Below are 19,317 nucleotides of genomic sequence, written 5' to 3' on the forward strand. Positions count from 1 at the left end.
AGCCCCAGATCGAGGGAGATTATCAGTGGTCTTGTATGTCTTCCATTTCCTAATAATTGCTCCCACAGTTGATTTCTTCATACCATGCTGCTTACCTATTGCAGATTCAGTCTTCCCAGCCTGGTGCAGGTCTACAATTTTGTTTCTGGTGTCCTTTGACAGCTCTTTGGTCTTGGCCATAGTGGAGTTTGGAGTGTGACTGTTTGAGGTTGTGGACAGGTGTCTTTTATACTGATAACAAGTTCAAACAGGTGCCATTAATACAGGTAACGAGTGGAGGACAGAGGGGCCTCTTAAAGAAGAAGTTACAGGTCTGTGAGAGCCAGAAATCTTGCTTGTTTGTAGGTGACCAAATACTTATTTTCCACCATAATTTGCAAATAAATTCATTAAAAATCCTACAATGTGACTTTCTGGATTTTTTTTCTAATTTTGCCTGTCATAGTTGAAGTGAACCTATGATGAAAATTACAGGCCTCTCTCATCTTTTTAAGTGGGACAACTTGCACAATTGGTGGCTGACTAAATACTTTTTTGCCCCACTGTTCTTCGCCCACTGGCCAGTCCTGGAAATAGGACCGCAGAAATCTACCCACATCCTGGTTCACTCTCTCCACCTGCCCATTACTCTCGGGGTGAAAACCCGAGGTAAGGCTGACCGAGACCCCCAAACATTCCATGAACGCCTTTCACACCCTGGACGTGAACTGGGGACCCCGATCAGAAACAATGTCCTCAGGTACCCCGTAGTGCCGGAAGACGTGAGTAAACACGGCCTCCTCAGTCTGTAGGGCCGTAGAGAGACCGGGCAAAGGGAGCAGACGTCAGGACTTAGAAAACCGATCCACAACGTCCAGGATCGTGATGTTGCCCTGTGACGGAGGCAGATCGGTCAGGAAGTCAACCGACAGGTGTGACAAAGGCCGCTGTGGAATGGGAAGGGGTTGTAACTTCCCTCTGGGCAGGTGCCCAGGAGCCTTGCACTGAGCGCACACCGAGCAGGAGGACACATAAACCCTCATCTCCTTGGCCAAAGTGGACCACCAGTACTTCCCATTAAGACATCGCACCATTCTACCGATGCCCAGATGACCAGAGGAGGGGGACTTGTGAGCCAACCAGATCAGCATGTCCCGAACCTCCAGCGGAACGTACACCCGTCCCACTGGACACTGTGGTGGAGTAGGCTCTACACGTGATGCCCGCTCGATGTCTGAGTCCACCTCCCACCTCACCGGTGCCACCAGACAAGAGGCCAGAATGATGGGAGTTGATCGATGGACCGCTCCTCCGTATCATACAGTCGGGACAGTGATTCTGCCTTAGTGTTCTGGGAACCTATGTACTCCAGATTACGGTGGTCAGTCCAGATGAGAAAAGGGTGTTGAGCCCCCTCAAGCCAATGCCTCCACACCTTCAGAGCTCTGACGACAGCCAACAACTCCAGATCCCCCACGTCATAGTTTCGCTCCGCTGGGCTGAGCTTCCTCGAAAAGAAAGTACATGGGCGGAGCTCCGGTGGTGTACCCGAGCGCTGTGAGAGCCCGGCTCCAATCCCAGCCTCGGACGCATCACCTTCACTATGAATGCCAAAGAGGGATCCGGATGCGCCAGCACGGGAGCCGAGGTAAACAGAGCCTTAAGGCTCTGTCCACCTCAGCCGACCACCCCAGACGCACCGGCCCCCCCTTCAGCAGTGACGTAATGGGAGTAGCCATCTGCCCAAAACCCCGGATAAACCTCCGGTAGTAGTTGGCAAACCCTAAAAACCGCTGCACCTCCTTTACCGTGGTTGGAGTCGGCCCCATTACGCAAGGCTGCAATGCAGTCACACTCCATCACCAATCCTGATGTGGAAATGCGATACCCAAAGAAGGAGACGGCCTGTTTAAAGAACAAGCATTTCTCAGCCTTGACGTACAGGTCATGCTCCAACAGTCACCCAAGTACCTTCCACAAAAGAAACACATGCACGGCATGTATAGCAGCATAGACCAGAATGTCATCGATATAAACCACCACACCCTGCTCGTGCAGGTCCCTGAGAATCTCGTCTACAAAAAATTGGAAGACTGCTGGAGCATTCTTCAACCCGTACGGCATGACGAGGTATTCATAATGGCCAGATGTGGTACTAAACACTGTCTTACACTCATCTCCCTCCCGGATACGCACCAAGTTACGCGCTCCTGAGATCCAGTTTTTGGGAAAAGCGTGCCCCGTGAAATGACTGAATCGCCGTGGCAATGAGAGGTAGCTGGTAACTGTACCCCACCGTGATGGAATTTAGACCTCTATAGTCAATGCACGGATGCAGACCTCCCTCCTTCTTCTTCACAAAAAATAAACTAGAGGAGTCAGGTGATGTGGAGGGCCGAATGTACACCTGCCCCAGAGATTCACAGACATATGTCTCCATAGCCACCGTCTCCTCCTGTGACAGGGGATACACGTGACTCCTGGGAAGTGCAGCCTCTACCAGGAGATTTATCTCACAATCGCCTCGTCGATGAGGTGGTAATTGGGACGTCTTCTTTTTACAGAAGGCGATAGCCAAATCGGCATATTCTGAGGGAATGCGCACGGTGGAGATTTGGTCTGGACTTTCCACCGTCGTTGCGCCATTGGAAACCCCTACACACCTGCCTGAGCACTCCTCTGACCACCCCTTTAGAACCCTGTTGCCACGAAATCTTGGGGTTGTGACGGGCTAACCAGGGGATCCCCAGCACCACCGGAAACGCAGGATAATCAATGAGGAAGACACTAATTCTCTCCTCATGACCCTCCTGCGTTAACCATGCCCATTGGAGCCGTGGACTCCCTGACTAGCCCTGACCCTAATGGTCGGCTATCTAAGGCATGCACTGGGAAGGGTTTATCAATCTGAACAAGGGGGATCCCTAAATTATGCGCAAAACCAAGGTCAATAAAATTCCCTGCTGCGCCTGAATCTACTAGCGCCTTATGCCGGGAATGAGGGGACAATTCAGGAAAAGAAATTAACACAAACATGTGACCAACAGGGGGCTCTGGGTGAGCCTGGTGCCGACTCACCTGGGATGTCCGAGCAGTGCTCGGCCTGGCGTCTCAACTCCCTGAAGGACCCCTCCAGCACCGGTCAGCAGTGTGCCCTCTACAACCACAGCTGGTACAGGAAAGGTCTCCTCCTCCGGTCACCCTCGCTGCAGCACCTCCTAGCTCCATGGGCGTTGGAGTGGAGGGGCTGGGGGATGAAACTGACAGGACCCAATCCGGACGTCCGTGGGTCGCCAGCAAGTTGTCCAACCGAATGGACATGTCTATCAGCTGGTCCAAGGAGAGGGTGGTGTCTCTACAGGCTAGCTCCCTACAGACATCCTCGCGCAAACTGCACCTATAGTGAACGATCAGGGCCCTGTCGTTCCATCCCGCGCCAGCGGCCAAAGTCCGGAACTCTAGGGCGAAGTCCTGTGCGCTCCTCTTCTCCTGCCTTAGATGGAACAGCCGTTCATCCGCCGCTCGGCCCTCAGATGGGTGGTCGAACACAGCCCGAAAGCGGCAGGTGAACTCTGGGTAGTGGTCCCTCGCCTAGTCTGGATCGTTCCATACCGCGTTGGCCCACTCCAGGGCTTTGCCTGAGAGGCAGGAGACGAGGGCGTTCACGCTCTCACTTCCCAAAGGAGCCAGGTGAAAGGTTGCCAGGTAAGAACCCCTGGCACCCGGCCGCCGTCCCATCGTACTCCCTTGGGAGTGCGAGTCGAATACCACTGGGACCAGGCAATGAAGGAGAAGGTTGTGGTACTGGTTGGAGTGTGGCTGGTGGAGGTGTAGGAAGGCCACCTCTCTCCCATCTTTCCATCGTCGCCATCACCTGATCCATCACGGTCCCCAGCCGGTGTAACACTGCTGTGTGGTGTTGAACGCGCAAAGGATCGGTGATGGCTGGTAGGCCGGCAACGCCGACCGCCGCCCAAACAGGGAGACAAATTTGACCGCAATAACTACCGTGGGATATGAGTCAACAGCAACCTTGGGAAAATCCTCTGCATTATCATTAACAGCAGACTTGTACATTTCCTCAGTGACAACAATGTACTGAGCAAATGTCACATTGGCTTTTTACCAAATGACTGTATGACAGACCACAAATTCACCCTGCACACCCTAATAGACAAACAAACAAACCAAAACAAAGGTAAAGTCTTCTCATGCTTTGTTGATTTCAAAAAAGCTTTCGACTCAATTTGGCAAGAGGGTCTGCAATACAAATTGATGGAATGTGGTGTTAGGGGAAAAACATATGACATAATAAAATCCATGTACACAAACAACAAGTGTGCAGTTAAAATTGGCAAAAAACACACATTTCTTTCCACAGGGCCATGGAGTGAGACAGGGATGCAGCTTAAGCCTCACCCTCTTCAACATATAAATCAACAAATTGTCGAGGGCACTAGAACAGTCTGCAGCACCTGGCCACACCATACTAGAATTTGAAGTCAAATGTCTACTGTTTGCTGATGATCTGGTGCTTCTGTCCCCAACCAAGGAAGGCCTACAGCAGCACCTAGATATTCTGCACAGATTCTGTCAGACGTGGGCCCTGACAGTAAATCTCAGTAAGACAAAAATAATGATGTTCCAAATAAGGTCCAGTTGCCAGGACCACAAATACAATTCCATCTAGACACCATTGCCCTAGAGCACACAAAAAACCATACATACCTCGGCCTAAACATCAGCGCCACAGGTAACTTACACAAAGCTGTGAATGAGCTGAGAGACAAGGCAAGATGGGCCTTTTATGCCATCAAAAGGAATATAAAATTCGAATTCCCAATTAGGATCTGGCTAAAAATACTTGAATCAGACATAGAGCCCATTGCCATTTATGGTTGTGAGGTCTGGGGTCCGCTCACCAACCAAGAATTCACAAAATGGAACAAAAACCAAATCGAGGTTCTGCATGCAGAATTTTCCTAAAATATCCTCCATGTACAACGTAAAACACCAAATAATGCATGCAGAGTAGAATTAGGCCGATACCCGCTAATTATTAGAATCTAGAAAAGAGACGTTAAATTCTACAACCACCTAAAAGGAAGCGATTCCCAAAACTTCCACAACAAAGCCACCTACAGAGAGATGAACCTGGAGAAGAGTCCCCTAAGCAAGCTGGTCCTTCACAAACACAAACAGACCCCACAGAGCCCCATTAACACAATTAGACCCAACCAAATTATGAGAAAACAAAAAGATAATTACTTGACACATTGGAAAGAATTTACAAAAAAACTGTGCAAACTAGAATGCTACACAGTGACAGAATACTTGACCACTGTGACTGATCCAATCTTAATGAAAGCTTTGACTATGTACAGACTCAGTGAGCATAGCCTTGCTACTGAGAAAGGCCGCAGTCGGCAGACCTGGCTCTCAAGAGAAGACAGGCTATGCGCACACTGCCCACAAAATGAGGTGGAAACAAAGCTGCACTTCCTAACCTCCTGCCAAATGTATGACCATATTAGAGACACATATTTTCCTCAGATTACACAGATACACTAAGAATTCGAAAACAGACCCAATTTTGATCAACTCCCATATCTACTAGGTGAAATACCACAGTGTTGCCATCCCAGAAACAAGATGTGTGACCTGTTGCCACAAGAAAAGGCCAAACCACTGAAGAACGTAAAACATTGTAAATATAACCCATATTTATGTTTATTTATTTTCCCTTTTGTACTTTAACTAATTGCACATAATATGAAATGTGTAATGTCTTTATTCTTTTGGAACTTTGTGAGTGTAATTTTTACTGTTAATTTTTACCGTTTAATTCAGTTTAGTTTATTATCTAGTTTACTCACTATTGCAATGTTAACATATTTTTCCATTGCCAATAAAGCCCTTAAATTGAATGAAATTGAGAGAGGGGACAAAAGAAAGAGGGCTAGAAGGAAGGCGTGAGAGAAAAACACTGTGAAAAAATACAAGATTCAGAGATAAGACAGACAAAGATAAGACCGAGAACATCAAAAGAGAGAGACAGAGAGATAAAGGGACAGACGATACTATCTCTTCAGAGACAGACAACGTTTCAGTGTCCACACTAGGATACGGCTGAAGAATGAGGTCATATACTGTATCGGGCATGTATTCTAAGAAGTATGATAGCAATAATGGTACTTAGAACAAGGCTTAAGTTCACTTGATTGGCCTTTGCAGGAATTATTCTCACATTCTCCAGCACTGAGAGAATGCTAAAGAAGATGACAAAAGGCTGCTCACCTGCGTAGCAGGGCTGGCACTACTGGAGCAGTCGTCTATCCCAGTTGGTGTGTGTGTGCCTACGTGTGTACCTGCGTAGCAAAGCTAGTGTGTGTGTGTGTGTGTGCCTGTATAGCAAAACTAGTGTGTGTGCATGTGTGTGTGCCATGTGTGTATGCCTGCCTGCGTGTGTGTGTGTGTGTGTGTGTGTGTGTGTGTGTGTGTCTATACAATGCATTCTGAAAGTATTCAGACCCCTTCCCTTTTTCCACATTTTGTTACATTACAACCATGTTCTAAAATGTATTAAATGCAATGTTTGCTCATCAAAAAACACATAATACTCTATAATGACAAAGTGAAAACAGTTTTTTAGAAATGTTTGCAACTTTATATAAATAAAAACAGAAATACCTTATTTACATAAGCATTCAAACCCTTTGCTATGAGACACGACATTCAAATCAAATCAAATCTAATTTATTTATAAAGCCCTTCTTACATCAGCTGATATAAGACATTGAGCTCAGGTACAGCCTGTTTCCACTGATCATCTTTGAGATGTTTCGACAACTTGATTGGAGTCCACCTGTGGAAAATTCAATTAATTGGACATGATTTGAAAAGGCACACACCTGTCTATATAAGGTCCCACAGTTGACAGTGCATGTCAGAGAAAAAAACAAGTCATGAGGTTGAAGGAATTGTCCGTAGAGCTCTGAGACAGGATTGTGTCGAAGGAGAGATCTGTGGAAGGGTACGAAAAAATGTCTGCAGCATTGAAGGTCCCCACGAACACAGTGGCCTCCATCATTCTTAAATGGTAGAAGTTTGGAACCTAGAGCTGGCAGCCCGAACAAACTGAGCAATCAGGGGAGAAGATCCTTGGTCAGGGAGGTGACCAAGAACCAGACGGACACTCTGACAGAGCTGCAGAGTTCCTCTGAGGAGATGGGTGATCCTTCCAGAAGGACAATCATCTCTGCAGCACCCCACCAATCGGGCCTTTATGGTAGAGTTGCCAGATGGAAGCCACTCCTCAGTAAAAGGCACATGACAGCCCGCTTGGAGTTTGCCAAAAGGCACAGAAAGGACTCTCAGACTATGAGAAACTCGATTCTCTGGTCGGATGAAACCAAGATTGAACTCTTTGCCCTCAATAACAAGTGTCACGTCTGGAGGAAAACCTGGCACCATCCCTACGGTAAAGCATGGTGGTGGCAGCATCATGCTGTGGGGATGTTTTTCATTGGCAGGGACTGGGAGACGTGTCAGGATCGAGTGATAGATGAATGGAGCAAAGTACAGAGAGATCCTTGATGAAAACCTGCTCCAGAGCGGACCTCAAACTGGGGCGAAGGTTCACCTTCCAACAGGACAACGACTCTAAGCACACATCCAAGACAACAAAGGAGTGGCTTCGGGACAAGTCTCTGTATGTCCTTGAGTGGCCCAGCCAGAGCCCGGACTTGAACCTGATCAAACATCTCTGGATAGACCTGAAAATAGCTGTGCAGTGGCGATCCCCATCCAACCTGACAGAGCTTGAGAGGATCTGCAGAGAAGAATGGGAGAAACTCCCCAAGTACAGGTGTGCCAAGCTTGTAGTGTCACACCCAAGAAAAGTAAAGGTAGTAATCGCTGCCAAAATGTCAAAAATACTGTTTTTGCTTTGTCATTATGGGGTATTGTATGTCGCTTGATGAGGATGAAAAAACAATTAAATCCATTTTAGAATAAGGCTGTAACGTAACAAAATGTGGAAAAAGTCAAGGGGTCTGAATACCTTCCGAATGCACTGTACCTACCTTATCGTATCTGACTCAGCGTCTGCTGTCGTCTCTCCCAGTTACACAGCTGTTCCATCTTATCCAGGGATTTCCCCAGGACCTGCTGTTGGGCACTCCTCAATCAGCACCCCACGAGATCCCCCGCTGTTACCACAACTGCTAACACTATGCTGGATCTGGGGATCACACACATAGGATACAGGCCAATGTTTAGAATATTGTAATAACATTGATAATAACAGGGCCCATTTTTACTTAATCTTATGACCACAAAGTAAATCCATTCTGCCACCTCTGGTATCTTGGCCCTTCCACCCCTACGGGACGTCAGCTCCCGCTCAGCCCAGTCCAAGCTCTTCTCTGTCCTGGCACCCCAATGGTGGAAACAGCTTCCCCCTGAAGATAGGACAGCAGAAAACATCTAAAACCCTACGTCTTCAAAGAGTATCTTAAATAAACCCAGAGCAGTGCAGCTGAAGAACCTTTTGAGGATCTGAGGACCCATGCAAAATCTTTTCGGTCTCCTGAGGGGGAAGAGGCTTTGTGGTACCCTCTTCATGACTGTCTTAGTGTGTTTGGACCATGATAATTTGTTGGTGATTTGGACACCAAGGAACTTGAAGCTCTCAACCTGCTCCACAGCAGCCCTGTCGATGAGAATGGGGGTGTGCTCGGTCCTTCTTTTCCTGTAGTCTATGATCATCTCCTTTATCTTGACCACGTTGAGGGAGAGTTTGTTGTCCTGGCATCACACTGTCAGTTCTCTGACCTCCTCCCTATAGGCTGTCTCATCGTTGTCGGTGATCAGGCCTACCACCGTTATGTTGTCGGCAAACTTAATGACGGTGTTGGAGTCGTGCCTTGCCATGCAGTCGTGGGTGAACAGGGAGTACAGGAGGGGGCTGAGCACACACCCCTCAGGGGCCCCCAGGTTGAAGATTGGCATGGCGGATGTGTTGTTACCTACCCTTACCACCTGCGGGCGGCCCGTCAGGAAGTCCAGGGTCCAGTTGCAGAGGGAGGTGTTTAGTTACAGGGTCCTTAGCTTAGTGATGAGCTTTGAGGGCACTATGGTGTTGAACGCTGAGCTGTAGTCAATGAATAGCATTCTCATATAGGTGTTCCTTTTGTCCAGGTGGACAAAATGACACCGGTTGGCCTATAGGTGGCACTGTTTTAAGCAGTCTCATTTAAACCCTCATATCTGTCACCGTGTTTGAACTAGAGCAGTGCTTGGCATGAACCTTTTTTGGGGACTGATTTTTTACTTGTCCAAAAGCTCATCATTCGTCCCTCCAAAAATGTAACACAATTTTTTACATCATTGTTTGATGCAAGGTACCACTTTACAAAATAAAATGTATTGCTAAATTTTTACCATAGAGAATCAGACGTAGGCTACATTTTGTCTTCTTTGCATATTTAAGCCCGTCTCAAAATACAACATTGCCCCTTTAAGGCTCTTTTGGAGGATGGTTGGCGACCCTTGGTAGCCTATAAAATATTGCAACATTACAAATACAACCAAAATGTCTTTAGAAAATAATTCCCTCCATCGATATTAAGGGCGTTCCGTCATCCTTGGGACAATAAAAAAGAGACTCTGTGGCCGTTCTGGGATGACAAATCCAAAATTCATACAACCACTGCACATTAAAACATTTTAAAAAGCAATGAGGCTGATGCAACAGATCAGACTGTTGCATCAATGCACACATGGCTGTAGGCTATGTGTCACGTCTACTCCCGCTCCCTGTCCCCAGTCTACTAACCACCGGTCCTGATAACCCATCATTATGCACACCTGGCAACCATCATTACTCACACTTGCGCTACATCATGAGTCACACCTGGACTTCATCACTCCCTGATTACATCCCCTTTATCTAGCACCCAGTTGTATCACACATTAGGTAGTATTGTTTCCTGTTTTCTTGTTTAGACTCTACTCCTGGTTTATATTCACTCCATGTTTATTCCTAGTAAACTCACTGACTGCACCTGCTTCCTGACTCTCTGTTACAGAATACTACCTCACAGAATGGAAGCAGCAGCCAACTGAGACATCTCCCAGATGGTTGGCGAACCGGGGGACCTACTTCGCCAACACCACAACCAGCAGGCACAACTAGGGATGGCTATGGATGAGGTCCTCTGCGTTATTCAACATCTAGATCTTCCTCAAAGGACGTCACCCCCAACGAGGACCTTCTACCATGAGTCGACCCAGTGAGCCAGCACCCCAACCCATTCAGCAGTCTTCCCAGGTCAGTGATGCCCGTTTGTCCCTTCCGGACAAATATTATGGGACTCCATCCAAATGCTGTGGCTTCCTCCTCCACTGCTCCCTCTATTTTTCTCATCAAACGGGAGCCCCCATCGTCGAGAGGTTTAAGGTTTCCATGGTTATTTCCCTGCTGACCAGGCCGTCTGGGAGAGAGGAGAGCAAGAGCTGGGATCCTATGGGAGGTTCATTGCTCTGTTCAGAGGAGTCTTCGATTTTCAACCGGGGGGCTGAGCACCTACTCCAACTACGGCAGGAGGACCAGACTGATGCAGAGTACGGCCTCACCTTCCGTACAGTGGCAGCATCCAGCGGATAGAATGAGCCGGCACTCCGCACCTTATTCAGAAGAGAATTGCGCGAAGAGGCCCAGACGAAGTTAACTTGCAAAGACGACACCCTCTCATTGGACGCACTCATCGCGGTGGCCATCCATCTGGATAACCTCCTTCGGGAGCGTCAGCACTCCCATCAACTCTCTCCCTCATTCGTCGACCAATCTGAGTCCGAGTCTGAACCCATGGAGGTAGGGTCCCCACGCCTCCCGCGCCTGAGCGTCGTCTTCCGAGACAGCTGGGGCTCTGTCCCTATTGTGGTCAAGAGTGGCACCAGCTTCAACGGTGTCAGCTACGTCCCAACATGGGAGCCACCAGAGCAGAGGAACGGCCCCGTGATCATCCGTTTCCTGGGGTAGGTGTGAGTATTCCATCATCACTCTCCATCAAAACCTTTTTAGTACCATTTTCACTAGCTGGCTGTCCCTTGTGTTGTTTCTACAGCTCTAGTGGACTCTGGTGCCGTGGGGAATTTTATTGACCAGGCCCTTGCCTCCTCCCTGAACATAAGATCATACCCGCTCTCCTCTCCGTTTCCGGTTCAAGCGCTGGATAACCAACCACGGGGATCTGGAACAATGACACACATCACAGCACCACTCCCCATCACCGTGGCACCCCAGCACCAAGAACCTTTTCTCATCATCCAGGCACCCGTACACAAAGTCGTCCTCGGCCTCCCGTGGCTCCCACTCCACGACCCCACCATTTCCTGGTCAAGGATGGAAATCACGGCCTGGGCACCCGGATGTCAGAAGACCTGCTTTCCCTTACCCTGTGGTTCCACGTTGGTTGAGAGTTGTGTGGTTGGCCTCCATGTCTTTATTAAATGTTTTTTATTAAAATAACATGTTTTTGAAACGCGCATTGTCGTCTCCATGCTGTCTGCGCCTATACCTATGGGTCTCCCATCCTCCATTTTTCAAGTCACCAGCCTCCACTGACACACACAGAGGGCCTGACTGTGAAGTTGATGTAATTGCATCTCGTTCTCACCGCCTCCAACTCTTTTCTGGTCCAGAGGACAGCGTTGTTCTTTCAGTGCCGTGGGGTCAGCACCTGTAGGTCACACAGGTGATATGGGGTTACACGGACCAGTACTGACCTCTCACCCCAACCTGTCAACGGCTATGCGGTTACCAGCCTAATCCTTCACCCAATGCTAGAAAAATCCACCCATCCTATTGTTTCTCACTTTCCTTCCCCCCCCCCCATTTTCACACACACTAGATACACCTAAATCTTGATGCATGGCAAACTGAACAAATAACATACACACACACACATTAGCCTATTCCTCACTAACTACTCCTTCACAACGTGTGTCACTAAACCTTAAAGTTTGTATCACTGCTAAGAATAGCTGGGTTATCATTAACTCAAAAGAGTGAGATAGGATTAACAGCAGTTGTTGAGGGTTACTGACTGTTTGGACTAGTTCTGCTTAGCTTTTGGTTTGATTTAAAGCCCTAATACCCACTGAGAAGACAGGGCACATTTTTGGAAGGCTGGGGTGAGTTTAAAAAAAGGCCTGTTAACAAAAGGGAGACAAGGGGAGGTATAGGCCGGGTATGTTCCTAAACATTCCCAAATGCTCCTGCCTATCTCGCTCTCTCTCTCTTTCATGCTGTGTGGGCTCTGACTCCCCCCTCCACCCCACCCCGTTTCCCTCCTTCCCAGGCCGAGTATTCCTATTCCCCTCTCCCCACCGCTATCTGTTTGTCGGATATCCCCAGGAAAGGGCAACGCAGTGGTCATGGTGTAAAACATCCAGCCTTCCTTGACGGACAGCCTGGGGAAGCAGACAAAAGGGTTTCTCTCTTCCCTCTCTCGCCACACTTTAACTCTCAGGTCCTCACAGATCGGAGCTGGCTAAAGCATGCCTAACAGCAGAGAGACAGTGTGTGTATTGTAACATAGCTCAGAACAGGTTTGGGAAGCACAATTGCACTAAGGAAAGACACTTCTCACTGACTCCCCAGAGCAAAGCACAGCACAATGCATGGCGGTAGAGAATTGCATACTTCACAGAAATCTCCTTTCTATGTTGCTATTCTACCAGTTATACACCCCCCCCCCCCCAACCATTCATCCCAATCCCACAAAATAAAAAAAGGGGGGGGGGGCTAAGGAATGTGGAACATGTAGCTTCTGAATTGCGTGGGTGAGCTACTGAGTGACAGGTAAGCAGAAGACTCCACCTGGGAGTGAGTGAGTTTGTTTGTGTGTAGAGGTCGACCGATTAATTAGGGCCGATGTCAAGTTTTCATAACAATCTGTAATCTGCATTTTTGGACACCAATTGTGGCCGATTACATTGCACTCCACATAGAGGCTGACTACCTGTTACGCGAGTGCAGCAAGAAGCCAAGGTAAGCTGCTAGTTAGCATTAAACTTATCTTGTAAAAAACAATCAATCTTAACACAATCACTAGTTAACTACACATGGTTGATGATATTACTAGTTTATCTGGCTTGTCCTGCTTTGCATATAATCGATGCAGTGCCTGTTAATTTCTCATCGAATCACAGCCTACTTCGCCAAACGGATGATAACAAACGCATTCGCGAAAAAAGCACTGTCGTTGCACCAATGTGTACCTAACCATACACATCAATGCCTTTCTTTAAAATCAATACACAAGTATATATTTTTAAACCTGCATATTTAGTTAATATTGCCTGCTAACATGAATTTATTTTAACTAGGGAAATTGTGTCAATTCTCTTGCATTCCGTGCAAGCAATCAGGGTATATGCAGCAGTTTGGGCCGCCTGGCTCGTTGCAATCTGTGTGAAGACCATTTATTCCTAACAAAGACCGTCACTAATTTCCCAGAATTGTACATAATTATGACATAACATTGAAGGTTGTGCAATGTAAACAGCGATATTTAGACTTAGGGATGCCACCCGCTAGATAAAATATGGAACGGTTCCGTGGTAGGCAACCGCAGGCTCGTAAGCATTCATTCCAACAGTACTTTCGTGGGTTTGTCAGCAGCTCTTCGCTGTGCTTCAAACATTGAGCTGTTTATGACTTCATTTCTATCAACTCCCGAGATTAGGCTGGTGTAACCGATGTGAAATGGCTAGCTTGTTAGCGGGGTGCGCGCTAATAGCGTTTCAATCGGTGACGTCAACTCGCTCTGAGACCTTGAAGTAGTTGTTCCCCTTGCTCTGCAAAACCTGCAGCTTTTGTGGAGCGATGGGTAACGATGCTTCGAGGGTGGCTGTTGTCGATGTGTTCCTGGTTCGAGCCCAGGTAGGTGCGAGGAGAGGGACAGAAGCTATACTGTTACACTGGCAATACTAAAGTGCCTATAAGAACATCCAATAGTCAAAGGTAGATGAAATACAAATGGTATAGAGAGAAATAGTCCTAGAATTCCTATAATAACTACAACCTAAAACTTCTTACCTGGGAATATGGAAGACTCATGTTAAAAGGAACCACAAGCTTTCATATGTTCTCATGTTCTGAGCAAGGAACTTAAACGTTAGCTTTTTTACATGGCACATATTGCACTTTTACTTTCTTCTCCAACACTTTGTTTTTGCATTATTTCAACCAAATTGAACATGTTTCATTATTTATTTGAGGCTAAATTATTGATGTATTATATTAAGTTCAAAGAAAAGTGTACAACAGTATTGTTGTAATTGTCATTATTACAAATAAAGAAATAAAAAATATTTAAAAAAATCGGCCGATTATTCGGTATCGGCTTTTTTTGATCCTCCAATAATCGATTTCGGCGTTGAAAAATCATAATCAGTCGACCTCTATTTGTGTGTGTGTCATTCCACTCATAGACCTTTACACCTGCCATGACTATCCTTTCTGTCTCGCCAACATAGGCAAATACATACCAGAACATTGTGTATTTGAGCCTGGTGTCTGACTCTGAACTGATGTGTGTAGGTCCCAGACAAGTGTTTGTTTGGCTTTACTAGTACTGACCCACTGGTTGCATAGCCTGCCTCATTCCTCTCCCGTGGGTGGCGCTGCATTGTCAGTCTGAGGGGTCTCACGCCCCTGAGGGGGAGGAGGGGATACAAAGTGAGGGGGGGGAGACAAGCACGTCAACTTAGAGTTGTGAAAAAAAAACATACCGGTAGTTCGGTTCCGCAAAAAACGGGAACACTTGCTCAGGTCTGTGGAATACAAACATCCAAGGCAACTGGGGACACACCTTGACTGGCATTTTAGGCAATATTAACCACACCTGATTGGTGGGAATTGTGATAATAATGAGTAGACACTTCCTGGCTCCAAGGACTTTTGTTTCGTTATGGACTTCAGTTTGGTAATGCATCCCAAACTATAACACTTTCATCCACATTAGAAATTCAGCCTTTTTTTGATTTGTGTCTCATCAAATCATTTTCACATTTCTGATTGTTTTTTTCATTTAAACCGCATAGTTGCTAGTATAATTCCAGAGCCTCTCAAGAGCTGCATTTACAGTGCATACCCCTTCACTTTTTCCACATTTTGTTAAGCTACAGCCTTATGATAAAATTGATTAATTCATCAATACACAATACCCCATAATGAAAAAGCAAAATTTTTTTTTTTTTTGAAATGTTTGCAAATGTATACAAAAAATAACATTCACATAAGTATTCAGACCCTTTACTCAGTACTTTGTTGAAGCACCTTTGGCAGCGACTACAGCCTTGAGTCTTCTTGGGTATGATGCTACAAGCTTGGTACACCTGTATTTGGGGAGTTTCTCCCATTCTTCTGTGCAGATCCTCTCAAGCTCTGTCAGGTTGGATGGGGAACGTCGCTGCACAGCTATTTTCAGGTCTCCCCAGAGATGTTTGATTGTGTTCAAGTCCGGGCTCTGGCTAGGCCACTCAAGGACATTTAGAGACTTGCCCCGAAGCCACTCCTGCGTTGTCATGGCTGTGTGCTTAGGGTTGTTGTCCTGTTGGAAGGTGAACCTTCGCCCCTGTCTGAGGTCCTGAGCGCTCTGGAGAAGGTTTTCATCAAGGATCTTTCTGTACTTTGATCCGTTCATCTTTCCTTCGATCCTGACTAGTCTCCCAGTCCCTGTCGCTGAAAAACATCCCCACAGCATGATGCTGCCACAACTAAGCTTCACCGTAGGGATGGTATTGGCCAGATGATGAGCGGTGCTGGTTTCCTCCAGGGGTGACGCTTGGCATTCAGGCCAAAGAGTTCAATCTTGGTTTCATCAGACCAGAGAATCTGGTTTCTCATGGTCTGAGAGTCCTTTAGGTGCCGTTAAGCAAACTCCAAGCGGGCTGTCATCTGCATTTCACTGAGGAGTGGCTTCCGTCTGGCCACTCTACCATAAAGGCCTGATTGGTTGAGTGCTGCAGAGATGGTTGTCCTTCTGGAAGGTTCTCCCATCTCCACATAGGAACTCTGGAGCTCTGTCACAGTGACCATCGGGTTCTTGGTCACTTCGCTGACCAAGGCCCTTCTCCCCCATTTGCTCAGTTTGGCCGGGCGGCCAGCTCTAGGAAGAGTCTTTGTGGTTCCAAACTTCTTCCATTTAAGAATGATGGCGGCCACTGGGTTCTTGGAGACCTTCAAAGCTGCAGAAATGTTTTTGGTACCCTTCCCCAGATCTGTGCCTCGACACAATCCTTTCTCTGAGCTCTACAGACAATTTCTTTGACCTCATGGCTTGGTTTTTGCTCTGACATACACTGTCAACCATGGGACCTTATATAGACAGGTGTTTGCCTTTCCAAATCATGTCCAGTCCAATTGAATTGACCACAGGTGAATTCCAATCAAGTTGTAGAAACATCTCAAGGATGATCAATGGAAACAGGATGCACCTGAGCTCAATTTAGAGTTTCATAGCAAAGTAGTATACTAGTATACTTATATAAACAATGTATTTCTGTTTTTTATTTTTAATACATTGTTCGAAAATTTTTAACAACCTGTTTTTGCTTTGTCATTATGGGGTATTGTGTGTAGATTGATGAGGAATAAAGGCTGTATAGTAACAAAATGTGGAAAAAGTGAAGTGATCGGAATACTTTTCGAAAGCACTGTACATGGCTCTGTATAAAACTAAAATACTGACGGACTCATAAAACCCCAGACTTTTATTTATTAACTTAACTCTCATCTTACATATTTCATCATTTCACTCTTGAGCAAGTTATTAACCGGTGCTTAAGCCTGAAGGTCTAACTCTCTCTCACGCATACACACACGCACACACCCTCCCTGTGGGAACAGCAGCCCAAGAAAGGGCAGGCTGCCAGCTGGCTATGAGACATGCTTTTGAGGCTGAGGATGTTTTTTTTAGGTCTGGAGTCTGGACTTTTCTCTCCCTTTCTCTCCCTTTCTCTCCCTGGTCCCTGTGGGAGGTTCTTGGCTCTCACTGCTCACTTCTACAGCAGTGGGGGATTCTGCAGGGCGCTCTGCTGTACTCTGCTACCACCTATTGGCAACTATTGAGCAGTACAGCATGGTGAGGTCCTCCTAGGTGAGGTAATAAAGTGTATAATAATGCAGTGCCTTCAGAAAGTATTCATACCCCTTGACTTACTCCACATGTTCTTGTGTTACAGCCTGAATTCAAAATTCATTACAAAATGTTTTCTCACTCATCTACACACAATACCCCATAATGAAAAAGTGAAAACATTTACATTTTTTCCAATAAAAAATAAATACGAAATGAAATACAGAAATATCTCATTTACATACGTTTTCACACCCCTGAGTAAATACTTTATACCACCTTTGGCGGTGATTACAGCATTGAGTCATCTTGGGTATGTATTTGCACTTTGCAGCTTTGCACATCTGGATTTGGGGATTGTCTCCCATTATTCCTTGCAGATTTTTTCAAACTCTGTTAAATTAGATGGGGAGCGGTGGTGAACCGCAATCTTCAAGTCTTTCCACAGATTTTCAATGGAATTCAAGTCTGGGCCTCTCAATGACTTTCACATTCTTGTTCTGAAGCCATTCCAGAGTTCCTTTTGGCTGTATGCTTGGGGTCATTGTCCTGTTGGAACTTAAATTTCTGTCCAAGTCTACGGTTTTTTGAACTCAGAAGCAGGATCTAGTCGAGGATTTGCCTGTATTTGGCTCCATTCATTCATTGTTCCCTCTGTCCCCGACCAACCCAATCATTGACGCTAACTGCTTTAGCGCCTATGGACGAAAGTATGTTCTTTGCGGTGAGCTTTTGTTCGTTAGGGTTTAGTGTCCCCACAAGCCATGTCGCCATAGTTACAGCGCTTGTTTGCGGAATACAAGAGGCGACAAGAGGCGACCTGTGCTAATTAACTATCTAGCGTACTCCAAACACTTGTGTGTAAACCTAACCCCAGAGAGGAAGAGAGAGGCCCGACTCTGGGAAAATCTGTCTCCCTCCAGCAGGTGGCATTTTTTCGTTTTGCCCACCAAGCAGGTTTTATGGAGGTCGATGAGTGTCTCGAATTTGGTCAACAAAAAAATGAATGGCTTATTTGCTACGTGAGGTTTATTTGATTGAATAGAATTTTCGTAATGCTTAAGTTGTTACAACTGTACTGATATTAGTAGGACCTGTGACATCCCGGCAACATTGAGAAAAATCACTTTATTTATGAGTTGTCTCGAGATGGCTATGCATATTCATGACATCAGGCTAGCAGCATAGCATTTGTCAACAACCTTCATCAAATATTTAAAAAAAGGATTGTAATAATGAGATGTATCCACCAATCCAAAGAAAGGATTTGCGGGTGCTAGATAGCATGCGGTTCCGCTTTGTGGACACTTTGTACAAAATAATAAAATGCAGTACTACAGGATATTTCTTAACGTAGCTCTTTATTAGCTAGCTATAACTGGCATGTTCACGTATCGCCAACCAGGATCAAACTGACCATGACCTAACCATTTGGGTGGTCTTAACCATCAATCATAGCACAGTATGATATGGCGGTAAAATGCATCCAATTTACAATTCAGTATGTTTACACATATGAATATTACATGGGCAATGACTCCCATTGTTAGGTTGGAGAGACATGTATCTTGTCAGTATATTCATAACCTTTGGTAACTCAGGAAGTGTAGCGGAAGTGTAGTTTCGTCGGATGGAGGCCCCCTTAGCTGTATGGATCTGTGCAAAACTACTACAGTGTCTTTTTTAATGTGAATTATTTTTTGTCGCTGATGAATGTTTCGAAAGCAATGATTATTTACGATTCACAATGTTAAAACACAGCGTTTGGATTGTGGTTCACATGAAGTAGTCATGGGCAAAGCTAATGGCTGAAACTGTAAGAAGGTAGAATGCCACCTAGAGTTTGAGAGCGATCCCCGAACATGTCTCGATAGATAGCCCAGCCTGCTGCTAACTAGCTACTAGGTTGCGTTTATAGCCTTTATGTCATGTGTGAATGTTAGATCTGCCATGTTTTTACATGGGTTGAATGTTAACCGAATTCAACAGGTGTCATATGTTATCTTACAATGTTTTAAAGGTTTCATTAATGGAAAGCGAAACAATGGACTTGTTCTATATTTTTGAAAGCTTATGGAACGAAACATTCCAGGTTAAGGGTCATTGCGTCCTGCCTAAGAACAGCCCTTAACGGTGGTACAGTATATTCAAAGGGTTTTAAGACTAGACCACAGCCTGTCGTTTCCAA

The 19,317-nt window shown here is 46.1% G+C and overlaps 1 long non-coding RNA gene across 1 annotated transcript; it reads left to right on the forward strand.

The window, feature by feature from the left end:
* The first annotated feature begins 9,972 nt into the window (after positions 1–9,972).
* On the forward strand, positions 9,973–11,525 carry LOC118964525. Its single transcript, XR_005051580.1, has 2 exons — positions 9,973–11,019; positions 11,109–11,525. It is a non-coding gene; the product is annotated as an uncharacterized LOC118964525 (long non-coding RNA).
* Positions 11,526–19,317: the final 7,792 nt, after the last annotated feature.

This window comes from Oncorhynchus mykiss, chromosome 5, assembly GCF_013265735.2.
Source record: "Oncorhynchus mykiss isolate Arlee chromosome 5, USDA_OmykA_1.1, whole genome shotgun sequence".
Lineage (NCBI taxonomy): Eukaryota > Metazoa > Chordata > Actinopteri > Salmoniformes > Salmonidae > Oncorhynchus > Oncorhynchus mykiss.